Source organism: Aotus nancymaae, unplaced genomic scaffold (assembly GCF_030222135.1).
Source record: "Aotus nancymaae isolate 86718 unplaced genomic scaffold, 86718_ANA_hifiasm-v0.15.2.pri h1tg000011l, whole genome shotgun sequence".
Taxonomy (NCBI): domain Eukaryota; kingdom Metazoa; phylum Chordata; class Mammalia; order Primates; family Aotidae; genus Aotus; species Aotus nancymaae.
This window is the reverse complement of record NW_026988422.1, coordinates 61,418,636-61,436,751: the sequence shown is the minus strand read 5'-3', so window position 1 is coordinate 61,436,751 and position 18,116 is coordinate 61,418,636. Positions and strand designations below refer to the sequence as shown.

The 18,116-nt window shown below is 44.8% G+C and overlaps 1 non-coding gene across 1 annotated transcript; it reads left to right on the top strand.

Annotated features, from left to right (window-relative positions):
- Positions 1 to 2,652: 2,652 nt before the first annotated feature.
- On the top strand, positions 2,653 to 2,759 carry LOC135274351 (U6 spliceosomal RNA). The gene has a single exon (XR_010342194.1). It is a non-coding gene; the product is annotated as a U6 spliceosomal RNA (small nuclear RNA).
- The last annotated feature ends 15,357 nt before the right edge of the window (positions 2,760 to 18,116 follow it).

Below are 18,116 nucleotides of genomic sequence, written 5' to 3'. Positions count from 1 at the left end.
TGATCTCAAACCTCTGGGCTCAAGCTATCCTCCCTACTCAGCCTCCCAAAGTGCAGGCATGAGCCACTACACCTGGTCTGAACCACAACCATGTGAATTTCTTTTTTTTTTTTTTTAATGGAGTCTTACTTTGTCACCCAGGCTGGAATGCAGTGGCACAATCTCTGATCACTGCAACCTCCATCTCCCGGTCTCGAGTGATCCTCCCACCTCAGTCTCTTAAGTAGCTAGGACCACATATACACACCACAATGCCCGGCTAAATTTTTTTGTATTTTTGGTAGAGATGGGATTTCATCAAGTTTCCCAGGCTGGTCTTGAACTCCTGAATCCACCTGCTTCAGCCTCCCTAAGTGCTCGGATTACAAGCGTGAGCCACCTTGCCCAGCCAACCACATGAATTTTTTTTTTTTTTTTTTTTTTGAGATGGTGTCTCACTCTGTCATCCAGTCTGGAGTGCAGTGGCGCGATGTTGGCTCACTGCAACCTCCCCCACCTGAGTTCAAGTGATTCTCCTGCCTCAGACTCCTGAGTAGCTGGGATTACAGGCATGGGCCACCATGTCTGGCTAATTTTTGTATTTTCAGTAGAGACGGGGTTTCACCATGTTGGCCAGGCTGGTCTCGAACTCCTGACCTCAGGTGATCTGCCCACCTCTGCCTCCCAAAGTGCTGAGATTACAGGCTTGAGCCACTGCACCTGGCTGGCCAATATTTGTTTACATCATATATAAACACACGCAGTACATGTATACTATTATTTATCAAGCACTCGTTATTGGCAGATGCTAGTCTAAGTGCTTTAAATATATTTTCTTACACAATCCTGATGAGATATGAGATAGACATCATTTTTATCCTCATTTTACAGTCGATCGAAATAAGGTGGAGGGTTAAATAACTTGTCCAAGATCATTCTGTAAGGATAGGGCTGGGATTCAGCCCCATGATCCTGACTCCAGAGCCCACATTCTGAAATGGGCAGCCCACTCTGAAAAAATATATATATATATATTTTTTTTAAGACGAGGTTTCACCATATTGGTCAGGCTGGTCTTGAACTCCCAACCTCAGGTGATCCCCCCACTTTGGCCTCCAAAGTGCTTGGATTACAGGGGTGAGCCACCACGCCCAGCATAATCATAGATATATTTAGAGAAAGAATCATTTGTTTCTTTCTTTTTTTTTTTTTTAAAATGGAGGTTCACCATGTTGGTCAGGCTGATCTTGAACTCCCGACCTCAGGTGATCCGCCTGCCTTGGCCTCCAAAGCCACCGCGCCCAGCCAGAGAAAGAATCATTTGAAGCAAATGTCTGGGGCCAAAGTAAACTATACCCTGAGGTCTTAACAGGAAATAGGCAAAGTGGCTCAGTAGTAATCCTTTATTACCAACCATTAATTGACCACAGCTCACAAACTAAGAGGCAATATAGACTGGAAGTTAGGCAAGCTGGCTTCCGGTCCTGCTCATGCCACAAATTAGCAGTTGACATTGGACCAGTCCTTTCCCCTTCCTGGGCCTCAGGATCCTCTTTATAAAGTAAAGGAATTTTACAGGTAGAGCTCTAATGGCTCTTCCCACTCTCACATTCTATGATTCTTTGAGCCTATAAACAATGTCCCACTTCCTATAGAGTATGTCTCCACTCACCAAAAAAATGACACTGGGCCAGCTGTGGTGCTTCACACGTGTAATCCCAGAAATTTGGGAGGCCAAGGCAGGGGGATGATTTAAGGTCAGGAGTTCGAGACCAGCCTGACCAACATGGTGAAACTCCATCTCTACTAAAAATACAAAAATTAGCTGGGCGTGGTGGCGCATGCCTGCAGTCCCAGCTACTCAGGAAGCTGAGGCAGGAGAATCGCTTGAACCCAGGAGACAGAGGTTTCAGTGAGCCAAGATTGCATATTGCACTCCAGCCTGGGTGACAGAGCTAGACTCTATCTCAAAAAAAAAAAAAAAAAATGACACTAATGTGGAGGGCACAAGTGAAGTCAGCCCCTGTGCTGAACACTCTCTGTATCTTTCCAGGTGCTCTCTCTGCCCTTCCTTTCTGCCCTGTGCCCCAGGAAGCTGACCTGCAAGAGCTGCATCCCTGGGCTCCCCTACTCTCTGTCTTCTAGCTGGGTTTGGCCAGTGGTAGCATGATCCGGAGATTGGAAGGCAGAGGAGAGAGAGATCTGGATGTCTGGACATATACTCACATACTCACACACTCGCACACCAGCAGCTGTTGCCCTTCCTGCTGGTGTTCTGGCAGTGGCTGAGCTCCACTCCTGTCATGGCTCTTGTCTGGACACTTCTGCCATAGCCCCAGCTGTCACTGGGCTTCAGGAACACCATTCTCACACTGTGTCCCTTTAAACCTAGGGGTGGTGATGGCTTCCTGCTGCTGCTAGTCCCTAGTAGCTTCCCCATTGCTTGTTGGTTCCTTTAACTGCCCATAACTCTGCTAAGTAGTCCATTCATTGAATGTTCTGTTCTGCATGTAAACCCTCGAATGTGCCATCTGTTTCCCATAGGATCCTTACTGCTACAGCCCTAGGAGGGATGGCTTTCCTCCTTGTCCTTGCTACTGTGACATTGGAAATTCCTCCATGTGTCATGAGCCAAAACAGGAAACCTAGAGCTCCTTTAAGAGTCCTATAGGCGTGCTTGCTTCAGCAGCACATATACTAAAATTGGAAAGATACAGAGAAGATTAGCATGGCCCCTGTGCAAGGATGACACACAAATTCGTGAAGTGTGCCATAAAAAAAAAAAAAAAAAAAGAGTCCTATAGGCATAGGGGAGGGACAGTGGGGGGTGGGGAGTTGGGGAGAGATAGCATGGGGAGAAATGCCAGATATAGGTGATGGGGAGGAAGGCAGCAAATCACACTGCCATGTATGCACCTATGCAATAATCTTGCATGTTCTTCACATGTACCCCAAAACCTAAAATGCAATAAAAAAAGAGAGTCCTATAGGCATCCCCACCAAGGATGTTAGCCCTAGCACTAACAGAGAACCTCAAAATAAGCACTTTTAGGGCAAGAGAGCAGGAGTCTCCAAGTCTTCCATAGCAGCAACACTGATGTTGTATCAGCCAGAAGTCTAGGAAAACATTTTTTTTTTTTTGAGACAGAGTTTCATACTTGTCGCCCAGGCTGGAGTGCAATGGTGCAGTCTTGGCTCACTACAACCTCCACCTCCTGGTTCAAGCGATTCTCCTGCCTCAGCCTCCAGAGTAGCTGGAATTGCAGGTGCCCGCCGCCACACCCAGCTAATTTTTGTATTTTTAGTAGAGATGGGGTTTTGCTATGTTGGCCAGGCTACTCTCAAACTCCTGACCTCAGGTCATCTGCCTGCCTTGGCCTCCCAAAGTGCTGGGGTTACAGGCATGAGCCACTATGCCCAGCCTTAGAAAAACTTTTGAGAGAGGAAAACATGGAGTCAGTCTGGGCACAGTAGCTGACAATTCCAGCATTTTGGGAAAGCATTACAAGCCTCAGCCACTGTGCCTATAGTCCCAGCTACTCAGGAGGCTGAGGTGGGAGAATCATTTGAGCCTGGGAGGTTGAAACTGCAGTAGCCAAGATCGCACCACTGCACTCCAACCTAAGTAACAGAATGAGACCCTGTCTCCAAAAAAATAAATGGACTCATACACAAAGACCTGGGTTTGAATTCTGACTCAGCCATACTCATATTGACTGGGACTTCCTTCACCTTAGATTCTTCATCTGTAAATCGGGAATAATTATATCTGCCTCTCAAGCTTGCTGCAAGGATTGAATAAGACAACCTGTGTGAGCACTTAGCACAGTGCCTGGCACATACTAAATAGATGCCCAGTAAATGTTAATTCCCTTCCTATTAGGCAACTGGGAAGCCAAGAGAGCGATTGGATGAGGTAAAGTAGCTTCCCCAGAAATACCATACCGCCTCCTGCAGTTCTCCAGTGGAAGAGGCAGGCACTGGTGTGGCAGGGAACCAAGGCGGAAAGAAAAGAACAATTCATCAGAAACCAGCCTTTTGTCAGGGAAAAAAAAAACACTCAAACCCAACTGCAGTGAGCAATTAGGAAACAATAGCTAAATGCTTTCTATAATTAGAGAGAGAGGAGCCATCGCAAGTGATCCAAGTGCCTTTGTCTGCGCTGACCCTCTGCACCCAAAGAAGATCTTGGCCCACGTGAGACGGAGTCTGGGGATCTTGGCATCTTTTTTTAGTTTTTTTGAGAAATTAAATCTCACATCTCACATCACCCTTCTGTTGCCAAAAAAGGAGGGCAGGAAGCGGCGAGGACCCTCTCATCAGAAAAGAAAGGCAATTGGAGATGTGACACGCGGCAAGGGTGAATTCAATCCTGAAAGAGAAGGGGGTCTTGCCATCTGCCCCAAGAGCTACTAACATGCTGATGTGGCAGGAGGAGGGAAATAGTCTTTGGCATCCACCTTTTTTCCAACATCTGAGGAGAAGCAAATCCTTTTCTTTTTTTTTTTTTGAGACAAGAGTTTTGCTCTTGTTGCCCAGGCTGGAGTGCAATAGCGCCATCTCTGCTCACTGCAACCTCCACCTCCCAGGTTCAAGTGATTCTCCTGCCTCAGTCTCCAGAGTAGCTGGGATTACAGACATGTGCCACCATGCCCAGCTAATTTTTGTATTTTTAGTAGAGACAGGGTTTCACCATTTTGGCCAGGATGGTCTTGAACTCCTGAACTCATGACCTGCCCCGCCTCAGTCTCCCAAAATGCTGAAATTACAGGTGTGAGCCACCGTGCCCAGCCTTTTTTTTTTAGACAGTCTCACTCTGTCACCCAGGCTGAAGTGCAGTGGCCTGATCTCGGCTCACTGCAACCTCTGCCTCCCGGGTTCAAGCAACTCTCCTGCCTTAGCCTCCTGAGTAGCTGGGATTACAGGCACCCACCTCCATGCCCAGCTAATTTTTGTATTTTTAGTAGAGACAGGGTTTCACCACGTTGGCCAAGCTGGTCTCAAACTACTGACCTCAAGTGATCCACCCATCTCAGCCTCCCAAAATGCTGGGATTACAGGTATGAGCCACCTCGCCCAGCCAAAATCTTTACTTTTAACAATGGGCTTTCCAGACAAAAGCAAAGGAGAAGAAAGTCTCACAAATATTAGTGCTAGAGAGTTGCTCTCTTGGTCTTGACAGCAGGAGCAAACTAGCTTCTTTGCCCCAAATCTTTATTCCGAATGGGGCTCCAGGTTCCCAACTGGACCACCTTCTCTCTTCACTCTCCTCAATCCCTTATCACTAACTCAGCCTCTTGACCCTTCTTTCCATGTACCCCTCTCATCTTTCTTCTCCTCTCAATTTCTACCATCACAAGCATTGTCAAGCTCCCTGCACATTCCAAGTCTAGACCTTTCCACAGACTTTTATCTGATGCCCCTCCTTTCAGACTCCTCCCTTTCATAGACATTCCACAAAACACCATCAGACGGGTTTCCTAAAATGCTACATTCACTGTGCCATCCTCTATACTGGAATTTTCTAAACTCTGGTACAAGTTCCCCTGGTGGTACCCAAGACAATTTTAGGTGTTGCGGTACATACTGTTGGTGTACTGCCCAGGTCAATGTGGCCAATACATGCCACACTCGGCATCTGAGTGTTGCCTGCTAATAGCTCACAGCTGCCCCGTTCTCCAAAAAATTGATGGGGCAGAAGGGAGCTGCCTCACCAGGAAATGCCTGGAAGGTTACACCCTGGCTCCCATAGCTGATGATGGACAAATGCCCCTTCACCTAGAGGTGGGATGCTTTTATGGCACTATTCATGACCGAGTTCCCTGTGGGAAAAGGTTTTGCTGAAACCATATCGTTGCTTGGCTTCTCTTTCACTGTCCTGTTTCCCCTACTTCCTCCTGGCAGCACTCATTAAGTCACTACAGCAAGAATCCCTGTTCCAGCTGTGTGCGGTGGCTCATGCCTGTAATCCTAGCATTTTGGGAGGTCAAGGCGGGCAGATCACTTGAACACAGGAGTTGGAGACCAGGCTGGGCAACACGGCGAAACCTCATCTCTACTAAAAATACAAAAACCGATGTGGGAGGATCACCTGAGCCTGGGGAGGTCAAGACTGCAGTGAGCTGTGGTGGTGCCACTGCACTCCAGCCTGAGGGCAACAGAGTCAGACCCCATCTCAAAAAAAAAAAAAAGAATCCCTGTTTCAGGCTCTGTTTCTAACACAGGTGGTAAGTGGATGAACTCTTTAATTCGTATTTAAATAAGCACTAGACAAATTATCATTAGCACATCTCATTCAAGATACTAGGTATGGCCGGGCGCAGTGGCTCACGCCAGTAATCCCAGCACTTTGAGAGACCGAGGCGGATGGATTACCTGAGGTCAGGAGTTCGAGACTAGTCTGACCAACATGGTGAAACCCCATTTCAAAAAAAATAAAAATAAAAAACCCAAAGAAAATAAAAATAAATAAATAAATAAGATATCAGGTATACTATTTTTTAGGCTGTGATTAAATTTGCTTAAGTAAAAAAGTGAAAAGAAGTTTGGTTAAAATAGGCCAACACGGTGGCTCACGCCTGTAATCCCACCACTTTGGGATGCCAAAGCAGGTGGATAGCTTGAGGCCGGGAGTTTGAAACCTGCCCGGACAACATGGCAAAACCCGTCTCTAATAAAAATACAAAAATTAGCTGAGTGTGGTGGCACACATCTGTAATTTCAGCTACTTAGGAGGCTGAGGCAGGAGAATCACAGTGAGCTGAGATTGTGCCGCTCACTCCAGCCTGGGTGACTGAGGGAGACTCTGTCCCTAAATAAATAAATAAAGGAGATAGCCATGCAGGAGGCACCAAGATCTGGCAACATTCATGAAGGTGATACCTGAATGACTAAACTCTGGAAAATCTTACCAAACTCAAATACTCTGTGACAGTCATACCCAAATAGGGTGATTTGTGTCCCCCAGGGGACCTCTGGCAATGTCTGGAGACATTTGTGATTGTCATGACGTGGGAGATGCTACGGGTTTCTAGTGGGCAGATGTCAAGAGTGTTGCTGGACATCTTACAATGCACAGAACTGGCCTTCACAGCAAATAAATGTCCAGGCCAAAATGTCACAGTGTCACTGTGGAGAAGCCCTGGTCAATCTATCGGGTGAGGAACAAACCCCAGACTTGACATGAACACAACTTCCTTCCAGCTGGCCCCCTCGCCTATTCCATGCTGTCTGCCTCTTTGTTCCTACGCTGGCCCTTCCCAATCCCCACTTCACGCTACTGCACACTGCAACTCTCGCCCAGCCTTTAAGGTCAACTCTGTGACTTTTTCTAGCCACTCTTGTACACACCGATCTTGCATTGGTCAAAGTGTTTCTTTTTTTTTTTGAGACAGAGTCTCCCTCTGTCACCCAGACTGGAGTGCAATGGCACAAGTTTGGCACACTGCAACCTCCACCTCCCAGATTCAAGCGATTCCCCTGCCTCAGCCTCCCAAGTAGCTGGGATTACAGGCGCGCATCACCACACCCAGCTAATTTTTGTATTTTTAGTAGAGATGGGGTTTCACCATCTTGGCCAGGCTGGTCTTGAACTCCTGACCTTGTGATCCACCCGCATCCACCTCCCAAAGTGCTGGGATTACAGGCATGAGTCACCGCGCCTGGCCAGATATATGTATCTTTATAAGCATAGAATCATAGCAGCCAAATAAATGTTTGAAGGGGTCAATGAATAGTAAAAATCAGTCCTATATATCAACAACTTTCACATTCATTTATTATGCAGCTAGTACCTAGCACAGTGCTACCCACACCTGAAGTTGGTTCCAGGAAAACAACCATTTGGAAGGATACAGGCATGCATACATAATTGAACACATCAATAAAATGTTACCTGGGAGGCCGGGCACAGTGGCTCACACCTGTAATCCCAGCACTTTGGGAGCCCAAGGCGGGTGGATCACTTGAGGTCAGGAGTTCCAGACCAGCCTGGCCAACATGGTGAAACCATGTCCTCACCAAAAATATAAAAATCAGCCGGGTATGGTGGCGGGTGCCTGTAATCCCAGCTACTCAGGGAGGCTGAGGCAGGAGAATCGCTTGAACCCAGGAGGTGGAGGTTGCAGTGAGCTGAGATCGCACCACTGCACTCCAGCCTGGGCGACAGAGGGAGACTTCATCTCAAAAAAAAAAAAAAAAAAATACTTGGGAGACAAAGAAGACAGTAAAAATTGGGAAACATTTCAGCTCCCCAATTCTCCTTCTGTACAGATTTACTTCCTTAGGAGTTTTCACATTTTTATAACTATGTATTTCATCAGACATTTCACTCTCATAAACCAAAGTAGATTGTATTAAAGCTGAAAAACATTATTTCTTCATTTTGATTGGTATTTACATTCCAAAAGACTGTCAGTTAAATCCACCTTTATTCCTCCCATATGCTTTTGTTTCAAACATTCAGGATCCAAGTAGAGCAGTTTGTGAGGATAAGAGAGAAAAGAAGACAACCAGGCTTTCGTTTCTAAACCTGGTGAGCTTTATTGCAGCCCGATGATCTGCCTTTCCAATCCAGCCCTGGAGGCGGGTCATCTCATTTATGTCAGGGCCCCTGTTATTTAGACAAGCGGGTAAGATGCTAAGAGGATTTGCTTTCTTCTGCACATTTTCACGAAAGGCTTTCAGGAAGATAGTCTGTTTCTTCTTTTTTTTTTCCTTCTGTTTCAACCTGGATTTTAGATTTAGGGCATACATATGCAGCGTTGTTACCTGGGTATAATGTGTGATACTGATGTATGGGGCACAAATGATCCCGGGTACTCAACAGTTTTTCAACCCTTGTCCCCTCCCTCCTTCGCCACTCTAATAGTCTCCAGTGTCTACCATTGCCATCCTGATGTCCATAAATATCTGATGTTTAGCTCCCACTTTTAAGTGAGAATATGTGGTATTTGGGCCAGGTGCAGTGGCTCATGTCTGTAATCCCAGCACTTTGGGAGGCTGAAGTGGGTAGATCACCAGATTAGGAGTTCGAGACCAGCCTGACCAATATGGTGAAACCCCATCTCTACTAAAAATACAAAAATTAGCCGGGCATGGTGCTCCGCACCTGTAATCCCAGCTACTCGGGAGGCTCAGGCAGGAGAATCACTTGAACCCAGGAGGCGGAGGTTGCGGTGAGTCGAGAATGCACCATTGCACTCCAGCCTAGGCAAGAGAGCAAGACTCCAACTCAAAAAAAAAGAAAAAAGAAAGAGAATATGTGGGGTTTTTTTCTTCCTGCCCTAATTCATTTAGGAAATTTTATTTCTTGGACATTGGAGTGCTGCAAACTGTTTTTGGGGGAGAAAACTAGATCAATTTTGAAGTCTAAGATGCCTGCAATTCAGTTCTGTGAGAGGCAATGGAGACTAGTTGTTTTCACTCCATTACCCCCTGTCCAGAAGGAACATTTATTGTGTATTTACTATGTTCCAGGTATTGAGCCGCCATTAAGCACCAGACTGTGTTTCAAGAACACTGATATAAATAAGATGATGTTCCTGCCCTACTGCGAAGCCTATAGTTCAGTAGTAGGCACATTATTTTATGTTGTAATTGTGCAATTAATTTAACAAGTGGTGTGTGTGTGAAGCAAAGTTAATAGGAGGCCATCATTTGGACTAGCCTCCTGCACTGGGCCCCAGCAGACCAGACCAAACCAGAATGGAGTCACTTGTGCTAAGAGCCACATGATGAAACTGAAACAGGCCAGTTTTCCTAAAAAGAAAAACAAAATAGGAGGGTCCAGCTGGGTATGGTGGCTCACTTCTGTAATCCCAACACTTTGGAAGGCCAAGGTGCGAGACTTGCTTGAGGTCAGGAGTTCCAGACCAGCCTAACCAACAAGCAAGACTCGATCTCTCTTTTAAAACAAAACAGAACAGAAGATCCCAGTCAACCTGAGTCAGCATAATAAAGCAATCACCTCTGTTTTAACTCTTTAAGGAAAGTAACTTGGAAACAACCAATCTACATTTTGTTCTCTGTTTTTGCTTTTTTTTTTTTTTGTGACAGGGTCTCCCTCTGTCGCCCAACCTGGAGTGCAGTGGCACAATCTCAGCTCACTGCAACCTCTGCCTCTAGGTTCAAGAGATTTGCAACCTCTGCCTCTAGGTTCAAGAGATTCTCCTGCCTCTGCCTCCCAAGTAGCTGAGACTACAGGTGCGCACCACTACGCCCAGCTAATTTCTGTATTTTTGGTAGAGATGGGGTTTTGCCATGCTGGTCAGTTTGGTCTCAAACTCCTTAACTCAAGTGATCCGCCTACCTTGGCCTCCCAAAGTGCTGGTATTACAGGCATGAGCCACTGCACCTGGTCTGTTTTGCTTTCTTCAGCCATTTTCTTTCTTTATATATATATATATTTTTTTTTTTCTTTAAAGACGGGGTTGGCTGGGCGCTGTGCCTCACGCCTGTAATCCCAGCACTTTGGGAGGCCATGGCAGGCGGATCACGAGGTCAAGAGATTGAGACCATCCTAACCAACATGGTGAAACCCCGTCTCTACTAAAAATACAAAAATTAACTGGGCATGATGGCATGCGCCTGTAGTCCCAGCTACTCAGGAGGCTGAGGCAGGAGAATTGCTTGAACGAGCGAGGCGGAGGTTGCAGTGAGCCGAGATCTTGCCACTGCACTCCAGCCTGGTGCCTGGCGACAGAGCAAGACCCTGTCTCAAAAAAATAAAAAGAAAAAAAAAGATGGTGTTTTACCATATTGGCCAGGCTGGTCTCAAACTCCTGACCTCTAGTGATCCGCCCACCTCGGCCTTCCAAAGTGCTGGGATTACAGGCGTGAACCACCATGCCCAGCTTCTTCAGCCCTCTTCTACCTATCAAGCCAACCTCCCCTGCTCAGCTCATCAGAACACTCATTCTGTTTTCTAGAATGAGGTGTTGGCTGATTCTAGAATTGCAAATAAAAACCAATTAAGATCTTTAAATTAAATTTGTTGTAATTTTGTCTTTTAACAGTAGACATGTGTGTAAAGTAATGGTGGGGGGTGAACCCCTCTGTTCCTGTTATAATAAAGCACAATGTGGGGTGTTGGCTCATGCCTGTAATACCAGCACTTTGGAAGGTCAAGGTAAAAGGATCGCTTGAGACTGGGAGATGGAGGCTACCATGAGCTGTGATCATGCCACTGCACTATACAGCCTGGACAACAGAGCCTTGTCTCAAAAATAAATAATTAATTTTTTTAAATAAAAATAAAAATGGCTGGGCACAGTGCCTCACACCTGTAATCCCAACACTTTGGGAGGCCAAGGAGGGCAGATCACAATGTCAAGAGATAGAGACCATCCTGGCCAACATTGTGAAACCCAGTCTCTACTAAAACTGCAAAAATTAGCTGGGCATGGTGGCATGTGCCTGTAATCCCAGCTATTCTAGAGGCTGAGGCAGGAGGATCCCTTGAACCCAGGAGGCGGAGGTCACAGTGAACTGAGATCATGCCACTACACTTCAGCCTGGGCAACAGAGCGAGACTCTGTCTCAAACAAAACAAATAAATAAAAATAAAAGAAAAAATACAATAGAGCACAATGAAGTTCAGGATTCAGCAGCTGGGTTCCAGTGTGGATGCTCCAACTTGCTAGATGAGAGATCCTGGGCAAGTCCCTGATAATGTCTGCTGCAAAAGGAGCAACTGCAATTCCTTTTAGAAGTCTGGAAGAATATACACCAACTTAAAATGAACATTGTCTCTGAGTGGTAGGATTACAGATTTTTTTTTATTTTCTTTTGCTTGCTTCTATTTTTAAAGTTTTCCATGGAAGAACAAAATTCTTTGAAATCAGAAAAAGAGAATGACTATTTTCCCTCCTTTGAGATGGAGTATCACTCTGTTGCCCAGGCCAGAGTGCAGTAGCGCCATCTCAGCTCATTGCAAACTCTGCCTCCCAGATTCAAGTAATTCTCCCCTCAACCTCCTGGGTAGCTCGGATTATGGGTACATGCCACCATACATGGCTAATTTTTGTATTTTTAGTAGAGACGGGGTTTCGCCACGTTGGCCAGGCTGGTCTCAAACTCCTGACCTCAAGTGATCTACCCTCCTGAGCCTCCAAAAACGCTGGGATTACCAGCGTGAGCTGCTGGGCCTGGCCAAGAATCACTAAATTGTTAAAACATAGCTTAATTCCCAAAAATATGCTGTAAGAGAAACTCTTTCTTCTTTCCTTTCTTTCTTTCTTTCTTCTTTCTTTCTTTCTACTTTTTCTTTCTTCTGTCTTTCTTCCCTTCTTTCCTTTCTTTCCTTTCTTTCTTCTTTTTTTTTTGGAATTTTTAGTAGAGATGGGATTTCTCCATGTTGGCCAGGCTGGTCTCAAACTCCTGGCCTCAAGTGATCCACCCGCCTCAGTCTCCCAAAGTGCCAGATTACAGGCAGGAGGCACTATGTGCAGCCAAGATACACTCTTTTAAAGCATTTTCCCTCCTCTTCCCCTGTTCACTCTTTCTCTTTCTATGGGCCTATCTGGCAATCTTCCTCAAAGGTTAGTTTTTAGGACCACTTACTTCAAAACCATTTGGAGGGCTTACTAAAATACAAATTCCAAGACCTATACTCAGATTCAAACTGTCCAGAGTGGGATCCAGAAAGCTGCATTTTTTTTTTTTTTTTTGAGACAGGGTTGCTCTATCGCCCAGGCTGGAGTGCAGCTCACCTCATAGCTCACTTCAGCCTCAATCCCCATCCTCAAGTGATCCTCCTATCTCAGCTTCCCAAGTAGCTGGGACCACAGGGGTGTGTGTCACCTAGCTAATTTTGTTTATGTTTTTGTAAAGATGGGATCTCCCTGTGTTGTCCAGGCTGATCTGGAACTCCTGGGCTCAAGTCATCCTCCCACCTTGGCTTCCCAAAATGCTGGGATTACAGGTGTGAGCCACAACACTCAGTCCAGAAATCTGTATTTTTAAATTATTATTATTATTATTATTATTTTGAGATAGAGTCTCACTCTGTTGCCCAGGCTGCAGTGCAGTGGCACAATCTCAGCTCACTGCAACCTCCACCTCCTGGGTTCAAGCAATTCTCCTGCCTCAGCCTCCTGAGTAGCTGGGATTACAGGCACCTGTCACCACACCCGGCTGATTTTTTTATTTTTAGTGAGGACAGGGTTTCACCATGTTGGCCAGGCTAGTCTGGAACTCCTGACCTTAAGTGGTCGTCCCACCTTGGCCTTCCAAAATGCTGGGATTACAGGTGTGAGCCACCACACCTGGCCCAGAAAGCTTTATATATATATTTTTAAGCAGCTCTAGGTAGACACTAGACACTACAGAAAGCTATATTTTAACATGCTCCCTAATGATTCTTTTCTGTACCATAAGCCTCAGCAAATGAAGCATTCTATTTATATTAATTTTCCAGATAGCTAAGGTTTCCACATATAAACTATTTTCTTTTTTTAAAGACAGGGTTTCACCATGTTGGTCAGGCTGGTCTTGAACTCCCAACCTCAGGTGATCTGCCCACCTTGACCTCCAAAGTGCTTGGATTACAGGCGTGAGCCACCACGCCCGGCCACATATGAAACTTTAAAAAATGTTTTACATATCTCTAAATTAAGTTTGCTAAACAGAGTTTAAGATTTTCTTGGGGATTAGGGCTCACATCCATGCAATCATATCTTAATATGCAGTCATTCCTTGAGTTGTGAGACTATCTCCCCTCACTAATGGGGTCCTGGGCTGCAACACCTTCATAGTTCTATCAGTTTTGTACTGTTATTTATCATCTAGTATCTGTTATTTCTTACTTTTAAAAATCATTCACTTACCACCTCCTGGCACACAAATTGCCTTGCTAAAAGAAACTAGGGCCTCTTACAGAAATAAGTCATTTCAGATCTGGGGATGGAAATGTACAACATAATCCTGGAATACATTTTTTTTTTTTTTTTTTGAGACGTGTTTCACTCTTGTTGCTCAGGCTGGAGTGCAATGGTGCAATCTTGGCTCACTGCAATCTCTGCCTCCAGGGTTCGAGAAATTCTCCTGCCTTAGGCACCTGAGTAGCTGGGATTACAGGCGCCCGTCACCATGCCCGGCTAATTTTTCTATTTTTAGTAGAGACAGGGTTTCACCATGTTAGCCAGGCTGGTCTTGAACTCCTGACCTCAGGCGATCCACTTGCCTTGGCCTCCCAAATTGCTGGGATTACAGGCATGAGTCACCGCGCCCAGCCTGGAATACCTTTTATACAATAAAGCAAGGGAGCCATCAAAGACTACTGGGGTTGGGTCAAAAAGGACTCAGAAGCTAATGTAGAGAACCTCCTACTCACTAAAAGTAGGACAATTTGAGTATCAATAGGCTAAAAACATCAATGGATGAAACCATATTAAGTGTATTTAACTCCATGAGTTTATAATGTTACTAAAAAAACTTTATCAGTCACCACTGAAGCATGCTAGGAAAGCACCTAATTATTTTTAAAACTGGTCATTAAAGAGAAAGAATCAGGCATTTATTTTCTCTTTCCTTTGTGATCTGCTCCAAAGGGTACCTAAATAGTGGAAGAAAAAATTCTCTTGGAATATGAAGTAGTCTAACTACTAAATGAAAAAGGAACAAAGAATGAGAACATCGCCAATTTGCAAATCCTAATGGTGTATGGGTATAGCAATGATCATATACGGTTACTAATAACACAAGAAAGACCATCAGACACTGGATCCTTCAGACAGAAGTAACCACCACCCCTGAGAAGTTTCTTCGTACCTCCTCCCACTGTCCTGCACAAACAAAACAAAACCCGAGTCTGATCACGCCTCTAGATCTAACGAAGAATTTATAGGAAACAGACAGATGTGGGACATGTTAAACAACATCATAAGCTACAATAACAAAACCAAGGCTATGGCAAACTGAAAGGTAAATGACCCAATTTCTTCAACAAAATATTACATGAAAAAAAAAAAGAGATGGAGGGGGAGCCTATAAGTAAAAGAGATAAAATATATGAAACACATAAAAACACAGTCAGGACAATGTGACTATTGTTTGGATAGTTGATGATATTAAAGAATTAACTGTTTTGGCCGGGCGCGGTGGCTCAAGCCTGTAATCCCAGCACTTTGGGAGGCCGAGGCGGGTGGATCACGAGGTCAAGAGATCGAGACCATCCTGGTCAACATGGTGAAACCCTGTCTCTACTAATACAAAAAATTAGCTGGGCATGGTGGCGCGTGCCTGTAATCCCAGCTACTCAGGAGGCTGAGGCAGGAGAATTGCCTGAACCCAGGAGGCGGAGGTTGCGGTGAACTGTGATCGCACCATTGCACTCCAGCCTGGGTAACGAGCGAAATTCTGCCTCAAAAAAAAAAAAAGAATTAACTGTTTTAGGCCGGGCAAGGTGGCTCACGTCTGTAATCCCAGCACTTTGGGAGGCCGAGGTGGGCAGATCACCTGAGGTCAGGAGTTCAAGACCACCTGACCAACATGGAGAAAACCTGTCTCTAAAAAAATAAATAAATAAAAATAAAATAAATAAATAAATAACTGTTTTAAATTTAGGTGTGATCATGGTACTATGGTTGTGGTTTTTATTTTGATTTATTTATTTATTTTGAGACGGAGTCTTGCTTTGTTGCCAGGCACCAGGCTGGAGTGCAGTGGAGCAATCTCAGCTCACTGCAACCTCTGCTTCCCGGGTTCAAGCAATTCTCCTGCCTCAGCCTCCCGAGTAGCTGGGACTACAGGCATAGTGCCACCACACCCAGCTAATTTTTGTATTTTAGTAGAGACAGGGTTTCACCATGTTGGGCAGGATGGTCTCGATCTCTTGACCTCATGATCCACCCGCCTCGGCCTCCCGGAGTGCTGGGATTACAAGGCATGAGCCACCACGCCCAGCTTGGTTGTGGTTTTTAAGACAAGGAGCCCTTGGCCAGGTGCAGGGGCTAATGCCTGTAATCCTAACACATTTGAAGGTCAAGGCAGGAAGACTGCTTGAGCTCAGGAGTTTGAGACCAGCCTGGGCAACATAGCAAGATCCTATCTCAACAAAAAATTAAAAATTAGCCAGACGTGGTGGCACAAGCTTGTAGTCCTAGCTCCTTGTGAGGCCAAAGCAGGAGGATTACTTGAGCCCAGGAGTTCAAGGCTGCAATGAGCTATGATTGCACCACTACACTCCAGCCTAAGCAACAGAGTGAAACCCTGTCTCAAAAAAATAAAAAGGAGCCCTTATTGGTAAGAGAAACATGCTGAAATATTTACAAATGAAATATGATGTTTGACATTTGCTTCAAAATAATGTGAGTGAGAGAGAAGGAAGGAATATGACAGGCAAGATTGGCCCTGTGTTGACAATAATTTAAACTGGGGCAAGTTCATCTCATTTTTCTGTTTTCTCTGTCTTTGAAAATGTTTGAATTTTCTTTCCTTCTTTCTTTTTTTTTTTTTTTTCGAGAGGGTCTTGCTCTCTTGCCGAGGCTGGAGTGCAGTGGTGCAATCACAGCTCACTGCAGCCTTGACTTCCCAGGCTCAAGTGATCCTTCCACCTCAGCCTCCCAAATAGCTGGAACTACAAACATGGGCCACCACATCTGTCTAATAATTTTTTTTATTTTTTTGTTTTCTTTGTCTTTTTAAAATTTCTTTTTCTCTTTTTGCAGAGACAGCCTTGCTATGTTGCCCAGGCTGGTCTTGAACTCCTGGACTCAAGCAATCTTCCCACCTTGGGCTCTGATATGGTTAGGCTTTGGGTTCCCAACCAAATCTCACCTTGAATTCTAATTCCCATAATCCCCATAATCTCCTGTGTCAAGGGAGAGATCAGGTGGAGGTATTTAATCATGGGGCTCAACAAACAAAGAAAAAATTAGCCAGGCATGGTAGAGTGCCCCTGTAGTCCTAGCTACCTGAAAGGCTGAGGTAAGCGGCAGGAGAATTGCTTGAGCCCAGGAGGTCAAGGCTGCAGTTAGCTGTGATCACACCACTGCACTCCAGCCTGGGTGACAGAACAAGACCCTGTCTCAAAAAAAAAAAAAGGCTTCCAGAAGAGTAAGGTTTTGGGGAAAGAGGAATTCCACACTCACTACTGATAGGAACAGAAACAGATATAACCTTTCTGGAGAGCAGTTTGCTAGTACTAAATACCTGAAAATATTTATATCCTTTTAATAAGTAATTCTACTTTTAAAAAATCAGTGTTGTCTGAAAATATCTTCAAGAATGTGTATAGCAACAAATTTTTAGTGAAAATAAAGGACTGATTAAATAAATGTTAGAAACCAAAATATCATTGCAAACATTAATAATAATATTTTAGAATTTTTAATGACTAGAAAAAATTCTATCTTAAGAAAACAGGCCAGGTACAGTGACTCTCACCTGTAATCCCAGCACTTTGGGAGGCCGAAGTGGGTAGATCACTTGAGGTCAGGAGTTCGAGACCAGCCTAGCCAAGATGGTGAAACCCTGTCTCCACTAAAAATACAAAAATTAGCCAAGTGTGGTGGTGGCCACCTATAATCCCAGCTACTTGGGAGGCTGAGGCAGGAGAATCGCTAGAACCTGGGATGTGGAGGAGGTTCCAGTGAGCCGGGATTGAGCCACTGCACTCCAGTCTCGGTGACAGAGAGAGATTCTATCTCAAAAAAAAAAAAAAAAAAAAAGCAGATTACAAAACAATATTCACAGCTGGATTTCTATTGTATATATTATTTAAAAGGCTCAAAGGATATACTGTAAAATGATAGTAGTGATTATCTCTGCAGAGTAGGATTATGGATAATTTAAATTTTCTTCTTGTATTTTTCTGAAAATTTTGAGTGTCAATCATAAACTTGTAGAACGTTTTATTTACAAAAAAATGCAGGCTGCCTGTGGTGGCTCATGCCTGTAATCCCAGCACTTTGGGAAGCTGTATCAGTCCATTTTCATGCTGCCATCAACAACTGCCTGAGTTGTTATAAATTACTACATAATTTATAAAGGAAAGAGGTTTAATTGACTCACAGTTCAGCATGGCTGCCGTGGCCTCAGGAAACTTACAATCTTGGTGGAAGGGGAAGGGGAAGCAAGGCACCTTCTTCACAAGGTGGCAGGAAAGAGAAATGCTGAGTGAAGGGGGAGGAGCCGCT